Source organism: Scylla paramamosain, chromosome 2 (genome assembly GCF_035594125.1).
Source record: "Scylla paramamosain isolate STU-SP2022 chromosome 2, ASM3559412v1, whole genome shotgun sequence".
NCBI lineage: Eukaryota > Metazoa > Arthropoda > Malacostraca > Decapoda > Portunidae > Scylla > Scylla paramamosain.
In genome coordinates this window covers 6,819,691-6,827,500 of record NC_087152.1, presented here as the reverse complement: position 1 = coordinate 6,827,500, position 7,810 = coordinate 6,819,691, and the positions used below count along the sequence as shown (strand labels likewise).

Sequence of the window (7,810 nt, the reverse complement as noted above, 5' to 3'; positions counted from 1 at the left end):
GAGAGAGAGAGTAAAAAGGGTGAAGGGGGAGGAAGGGAAGGAGCAAGGGTAGGTAGCATGCTGGTTTCATTGTAATCCAAATATAATGCCTTAGTCCTCTCTATTATTCCTCCTTCCATCCCTCCCTCCCAAGGTTCAATTGTCTCTCCCCCTTCCTCTTTGCTCCCTAACTCCCTCCCCCCAATCTCCCTCACCCCTCCACACCCCAGATAAAATGTCACCCTATTTCAGCATATACGCTCAATCTCTCTCTCTCTCTCTCTCTCTCTCTCTCTCTCTCTCTCTCTCTCTCTCTCTCTCTCTCTCTCTCTCTCTCTCTCTCTCTCTCTCTCTCTCTCTCTCTATTCCAAATTCTCATACATGCGTGTGTATGTATATAGATTTCAGTATGTACTCTTAATTCTCTCTCTCTCTCTCTCTCTCTCTCTCTCTCTCTCTCTCTCTCTCTCTCTCTCTCTCTCTCTCTCTCTCTCTATTCCAAATTCGCATACATGCGTGCGTATATAGATTTCAGTATGTACTCTTAATTCTCTCTCTCTCTCTCTCTCTCTCTCTCTCTCTCTCTCTCTCTCTCTCTCTCTCTCTCTCTCTCTCTCTCTCTCTCTCTCTCTCTCTCTCTTTCACCTATCCATTCCAAATTCATATACATACATACATACATACATACATACATACTATATACACATGACTCATACACACATACGTACAATTATTCATGTACGTGCGTGCGTGGGTGTGTTTCACGTACACATTTGCGGCCTTTGTGTGCACCTGGCCGGGTCAGGTGGATGGGTGACCTCACAGGTGGCTCCTTGACGCCTCAAGGGCCCGCCACTCTCACCCCACCTGTCCTGAGTGCCCTCACCTTTTGAAGAGCGACACCTGGATGGGGTTTCACCTGTGACGAGGAGCGCTAAACACCGCCCCTTCCCTTGCCTTGTGCCACGAACAGGACAGATGGCGCTGCTGGTGCTGCGTCCTCATGCACTAGTTTTCCTTGCCTTCCCTGCAGTCTCATTCCCTTCGTGCCTCTCGTCTTATTCCTTATAGCGTCACTCTCTACCTCTGTGTGTGAGTCTGTGTCTATTTCGTCTTATTCCTTAAATCTTTATCATCTACCTTCGTCTCTCTCTCTCTCTCTCTCTCTCTCTCTCTCTCTCTCTCTCTCTCTCTCTCTCTCTCTCTCTCTCTCTCTCTCTCTCTCTCTCTCTCTCTCAATCGTCGTCACCTGCGCATACGCACTTTTTTTTCCTCTCTTCTCTTTTTCCCCTCCTTTCTTTTTTTTGCTCTTTTTTTTCGGATCAACACCCTTTTTGCCATTTTTTATCTGTTGCCGACAGTTCTTTTTTTTTTTTTTTTTACTATGTGTGTGTTTGTTAGGATGTTTGTTTGCATGTCTATGTTTCCTAGGACGTATGTATGTGTGTGTTTCCATTTATGTGTTTAAAGGTGTGTGTGTGTGTGTGTGTGTGTGTGTGTGTGTGTGTGTGTGTGTGTGTGTGTGTGTGTGTGTGTTCTTCGTCTTTTCTTTTTTTTTATTCTTTCTTTCTTTCTTCCTTCCTTTCTTTCTCTTTATTTATTTATAACATGTATCTTCTCTTAACTTACCTTCTCTTAACTTTATTCATTATCATTCATGTTTATCTATTCATCTGTATTTTCATGGAAATGTGTGTGTGTGTGTGTGTGTGTGTGTGTGTGTGTGTGTGTGTGTGTGTGTGTGTGTGTGTGTTTAAAATGACACATGTTCGGCAGACTTACGTTAATAAATAAGGAGATATTTATTCCTAGTGTCCCTGCCAGTTTTATTATTTTCCCCTCTTTTTTCCCTCGCGGGCCGTTAATAGAGGCAGGGAGCGACAGACACGTTCACGCCAGCGTCTGTTTATAGCGCCTGCCTCGTAGTTGATGTCTATTTCCACCGCCAGACTCCCTGCCTAAGCACAGTTGTGGCCAGAAGTGATGTCACATTCCCTCTCACTCTTCATTCACGAGATGCTGTAATGTTTTCCTGTAATTTGATTCACTACACGTGCTGTTTCGTTTTTCTTTTGTTTTCCCTTTTCTTTTTTATGATGTGTTGTGTTAGGTTAGGTTAGTTTTGTTTTGGTTAGTTTTGGTTTGGTTTGGTTTGGTTTGGTTTGGTTTAGTTGTGTTTGATTCGTTTTTCAAGTGCATGTCTTAATTGTGTCTTTTTTTTTTTATTTTTGGCTGTAGATGTAAATGTATTTCTTTTATTCTCTTTTTTTTATGTTCTTTGTCTTACTTTTTCTTTCCTGTGCTTATTGCTTCTTATTGTTTTCATGTCCTTCCTTTCATCGTTTCTTTCTACTTCCTCCTTCTCTTTCTCCTCCTCCTCCTCCTCCTCCTCCTCCTCCTCCTCCTCCTCCTTCCTCACCTGCATAATTACCAGCACCTCACATGTGTTCCACTTGCCTTGCCTTGCTTTGCCTTGCCCTGCCCTGCCCTGCCCTTCCCTGCCCACCGCCACCTTGCTGTTTCCCACCACCGCCTTCCCTTACCTTCCTTCCCTTCATCTGCGCGGTCCTCCTTCCCATCTGCATCCCTCCTGTTTTTCTCTCCGTTCCTCTCTCCCTTCTTCCTTCCCTCTCAGCTGATGAAGTAAGGATATCGTCTGTATTTCGTGTGTTTTTCCCTTTTTCTGTTTTATCGTGTTCTCTTTCATCTTTAATATCTGGTGTAGCCTGTAGTGAAAGCCTGCTACCTGTCTGCTGCCTGCCTGCCTGCCTGCCTGCCTGCCTGCCTGTTCCTTCCCTGCCTGCCTCCTTCTGACCTGCATCAAAGGTGCAGCCCATGTGTGCCTCCGGAGTACCTCGCAATGCATCGTAATTTCCCATGACCCTCCTACCGTCCCTTTCCTTCCTTCTTTTCACCCTCCCTCCTGTCCTCCCTTCCTCCCATTTTTTTCTGGTTCTCTCTCCGCTCAATCAGGGAGGGTTGACTGACATACGCACACAGGTAAGGGTGGAAAGGCGGGCAGGTAAGGAGCGTACGGGAGGGAGGGAGGGGCGTGAGAGAGGAGAGGGCGTGGGACTGCAGGAACGGAACCAAGGAAAGAGAGAAAGAGGGATCTTGGCAATAGGAGTTCTTATACGAGTGTGTGTGTGTGTGTGTGTGTGTGTGTGTGTGTGTGTGTGTGTGTGTGTGTGAGGGTTCTGAGTCACCGTGGCTACATCAAGGGAGTCTATAATAAGAGTGTGAGATCCTTATTCTTAAACATATCAGTGCCTTTTCTTAACTGCTTTTATGAAAGACTCTAGTGTATATTATTCTGATTTTCAAGGGGTGTTTTCATGTTTCGAGTGATAGTTTAACAAGTACCCTGCATCAGTAATAGGGAAAAACACTCGTGAAAACCCGATTTATCACCTATATGACCTTTGCAAATAGTTCTTGTGAGTTTACTTATCACCATTAGGGAAAACACATCCATGGGAACACTATCTATCACCTCTGAATCCTTAAAAATCATTCCTGTGAGGGTGTTAAGCTTACGGTACACTGCCTGCTGAGACTCCTAGCTTGCCTCTCAGCCTCCCTCACCCCGCCGCCAGTACAGATTTCCCAAACAAGCCAGTCATTTTCACATTTCATTTAAGTTTATGTAGTAGTATTTTTGCCACCCGCCCCCTTCCTCCACCACCACCACCATCATCATCATCATCATCATCATCATCATCATCATCATCATCATCATCACCACAGCAGCGTCATCATCAGCAATGGTAATGGTGATGGTATTGTTATGTTTTCTCTCCCTTACACACACTCTCTCTCTCTCTCTCTCTCTCTCTCTCTCTCTCTCTCTCTCTCTCTCTCTCTCTCTCTCTCTCTCTCTCTCTCTCTCTCTCTCTCTCTCTCTCTCTCTCTCTCTCTCTGTCTATTTTTCGTCTACATCGTTGTCGCTAGTAGTAGTAGTAGTAGTAGTAGTAGTAGTAGTAGTAGTAGTAGTAGTAGTAGTAGTAGTAGTAACAGTAGTAGTAGTAGTTGTATGACCATAGCAGTAGTATTAGTAGTAGCAGCAGCAGCAGCATCAGCAGCAGCAGCAGCAGCAGCAGTAGTAGTAGTAGTAGTAGTAGTAGTAGTAGTAGTAGTAGTAGTAGTAGTAGTAGTAGTGGTAATTATAGAGTGTAACTGCTTGTTTGCTCTGTCTGTCCGTCTGTTTGCCTGTCTGTGTCTGTGTCTGCCTGTTCCTCTCTCTCTCTCTCTCTCTCTCTCTCTCTCTCTCTCTCTCTCTCTCTCTCTCTCTCTCTCTCTCTCTCTCTCCGTGGTGGAGCGCGGCCTCCCTCTGCCACATTGTAACCCCTTCTCCCTCTCCCTTGCCCGCATAGATGGTACTTGACCCTCTAAGCAGAGGTCAGGGGAGGTGCAGGGCCCTCTGTTCTCCCCTCACTTCCCCTCACTTCTCGTCGACTCTCCTCTGCTTCTCTTTTATCACATTCTTTACCATCTTCTCCCTCTCCCGGCCCTCTTACATTATTCCCTTAAAGTCTCTCTCTCTCTCTCTCTCTCTCTCTCTCTCTCTCTCTCTCTCTCTCTCTCTCTCTCTCTCTCTCTCTCTCTCTCTCTCTCTCTCTGTGTCAGTTTCTTTTAACGATTATATTAAGGAATGTTGCTAAATATATTCGATGTACAGCTTAATTAATAATCTCTCTCTCTCTCTCTCTCTCTCTCTCTCTCTCTCTCTCTCTCTCTCTCTCTCTCTCTCTCTCTCTCTCTCTCTCTCTCTCTCTCTCTCTCTCTCTCTCTCTCTCTCTCTCCGCAGTGTCCCGAGTGAAGACGTCCGGCCTCGCGCCACGCCCTTGGGTGAGTTACGCCCCGGCTTTGTTTTTTTGGGTGAGAGGAAGGTGAGATGAGGGGAGGCTCATGGGAAGAGGTTGAGGAGAGAGAGAGAGAGAGAGAGAGAGAGAGAGAGAGAGAGAGAGAGAGAGAGAGAGAGAGAGAGAGGATGTGAGTCTGGAGAAGAAGAGGGAGATGATGATGGAGAATAGAGGTTAAATAGGATGAGGGGAGAGGAAGGATGAGAGAGAGAGAGAGAGAGAGAGAGAGAGAGAGAGAGAGAGAGAGAGAGAGAGAGAGAGAGAGAGAGAGAGAGATTATGGTTGTGACTGCCTTCCCTGCTGCATCATCACCATCGGCCTGACCACAAGGTAAGTCTCTGTCGCTCATATCAATAAAAAGTCTCCATCTCTGGTAAGGACCACTCGTGTTTTCAGGCAGCAGAGGTGATCAGACGCGTTCCTGTGATGTTTTCCTTGTCAACGATGCAGAATCCTTGGAAGAATACCTGTAGAATGAATAAAACTCTTTTGAAAACTCCGATTTTCTTAGAGTTAAACAGGTACTTAACCCTTTCACTGCGACCTGCAACAATTCACGACACAAAAAGCGATGTATGAAATCTCTATTCTATTCACAAGAAAGAAAAGGAAGAAAAAGAATATATTTTACAGTTTCTAGCCGATGTGATGTTTGGACGTGGCTGCAGGACGATAAGAAATGTATGCCCCAGAATGATTATTGATTAAGGAATGACGTGCCAAGGAGCAGTAGATGGGTTAAGATGAGGGGCAGGGGTGTAGGAATGTCGCACGAGGCAAGGTGTCGCCCGGTGCATCCCCACACCCACCCTGCCTCAAATGCCCATCAACGTGTATTAAGGGATAGCAAAGAACTTTAGAATCATTTGATTGCGGGAGGCGAGGCTATGGTTGTGGTGGTGGTGGTGGTAGTGCCGCGTTCACTCCGGGCGCCACGCGTGAGTCACGGTGGAGGTGATAGGCGAGACGCGGGAATCCACCTCGTCAGCCAGTTTGTGGAGTTTCATCGTCTCATTTTTCCCCGAACGCATGCGGGTGTGGTGGATGATGATGCGCCGCAGTATTATGTCCACTGTGCCTCGGGACTCAACACCGCTGAGCCGAGCTTTACCTGGGGCCGCGCCTGTCTGGCCTCTCTGTGCCTCACGTGGCCCTCATGTCAGCTCCACGCACAGAGAGCCTAATGATTTTTCTTGTCTTCAAACGAGGACTTGCCGAACGATTTTTTTTTCTTTTTAAGGAGATTACGTACAATAAAATCAGTGTCTCCCCTCCTTGGTAATGCTTCTTAATGTTTTTACAGAGAGAGAGAGAGAGAGAGAGAGAGAGAGAGAGAGAGAGAGAGAGAGAGAGAGAGAGAGAGAGAGAGAGAGAGGGGTGTATGCGTTAGGGGGAAATTAAAAATTCATCTTGACACATGTGTATGGTAGGCAGGTGTGGCGACAGATGTTACTAGCTAGTGTGTGTGTGTGTGTGTGTGTGTGTGTGTGTGTGTGTGTGTGTGTGTGATGTAATAGAGTGTATGACGGGTATGGTGTACGGCGGGCGCAGTTTACGTACCTCACCAGGGCGTCAAGGCGGATGTCGTGCGGTGGATACTAGTGCAGTGCGTTGTCCAGGGCGCGGTGAGTGTGTCAGGCGTTTTGTGTGCTGGGGGGTTCACTAAGCCCACTGCATCGGGTGTCATTCCTGCGTGGAGGTGCCTTTTTTTAAAGGGAGGGAAAATGTACAAGTCACATTATTATGCGTGATATTTTTGAAGAGAGAGAGAGAGAGAGAGAGAGAGAGAGAGAGAGAGAGAGAGAGAGAGAGAGAGAGAGAGAGGCTCTAACTCGCACCTTTTAGGAGGCCCGCCAGGCGCCGGGACACACGTGGCACATTTCATTGGTGTCCAGTAGTGACATTACATCGCACTGTAATTAGGTATAAAATTATTTTCTCAATTAGCAACATTACTGTATATATGTATATACGTATGTATGTATGTATGTATGTAGGCAGGTAAATGTGGGCGGGGAATCGTGCATGATCGTCACTTCACGTCACGTGTAACGGGACTTCCTAATGACAGTTCCTCGTCACTGATCATTATTCACTATCACCTGCAGCATACTTTTTAACTATTCTTATTAGCGCTCCTCTCTGTAATGCACTTTAACATGTAGGATTCTTTCCTGCAAGTAGGATCTCACTTGTCTTTTTGATGTAAATATAGTCATAATTGTGAATATGTTCATGTAATTGTGTGTGCGGCCAACCCACAAACATGTCAGCTGTCAGCGTGAGTGAGGCGCCACTCGTCTCTGTGGTGAGTGGCGGCTGGGTGGTGCAGGGCTGGTGGCGAGGCGACACACAAGCAGTGTTCTGTCACCCCCTGTCTCTGGTTTCTCAAAACTGTGTAAATATTTGAATATATGATTTTAGTAGCATTTACATCTTGAATTCACCAGAATACCATATAAATTCAATGTGAGTGACTTTATTCCTACAATAAAGAGGTAAGGAATAATAAAAAATAAATAAATAAATAGGTCCAAGTAATACATTACAAACATCTCTCTCTCTCTCTCTCTCTCTCTCTCTCTCTCTCTCTCTCTCTCTCTCTCTCTCTCTCTCTCTCTCTGTCTCTCTCTGTCTCTCTCTGTCTCTCTCTCTCTCTCTCTCTCTCTCTCTCTCTCTCTCTCTCTCTCTCTCTCATGCAGTCTTCACGAACACATCTCCTTTGGTGCTAGAATACTGACACCGGGACGTTGCAGGCTTCCCCAGTGTACGTTAGTATACCCATTACTTGCCCCCGAGTGATCCCTCGTATTAATAGGAGCTTTACTCTCTCACTACGACTAGTATCAAAGGCCACAGAGACAATTAGCCAGCTTCTTAAGAGTATTTCACCTGTTAATAATGTAGTAAAATGGTTGATTTATTACTAGAACCATAGAAAAAAACATACTTAAAAACCCGTGTCACTT

At 45.9% G+C, this 7,810-nt stretch overlaps 1 long non-coding RNA gene across 1 annotated transcript in view; it reads left to right on the top strand.

Moving 5' to 3' along the window:
• The window catches only part of LOC135109327 (uncharacterized), a 58,913-nt gene extending 51,443 nt beyond the window's left edge, over window positions 1-7,470 (top strand). The window contains exon 3 of the long non-coding RNA XR_010272659.1: window positions 4,787-7,470. This is a non-coding gene — a long non-coding RNA (uncharacterized LOC135109327). The remainder of the gene's footprint in view (window positions 1-4,786) is intronic.
• The last annotated feature ends 340 nt before the right edge of the window (window positions 7,471-7,810 follow it).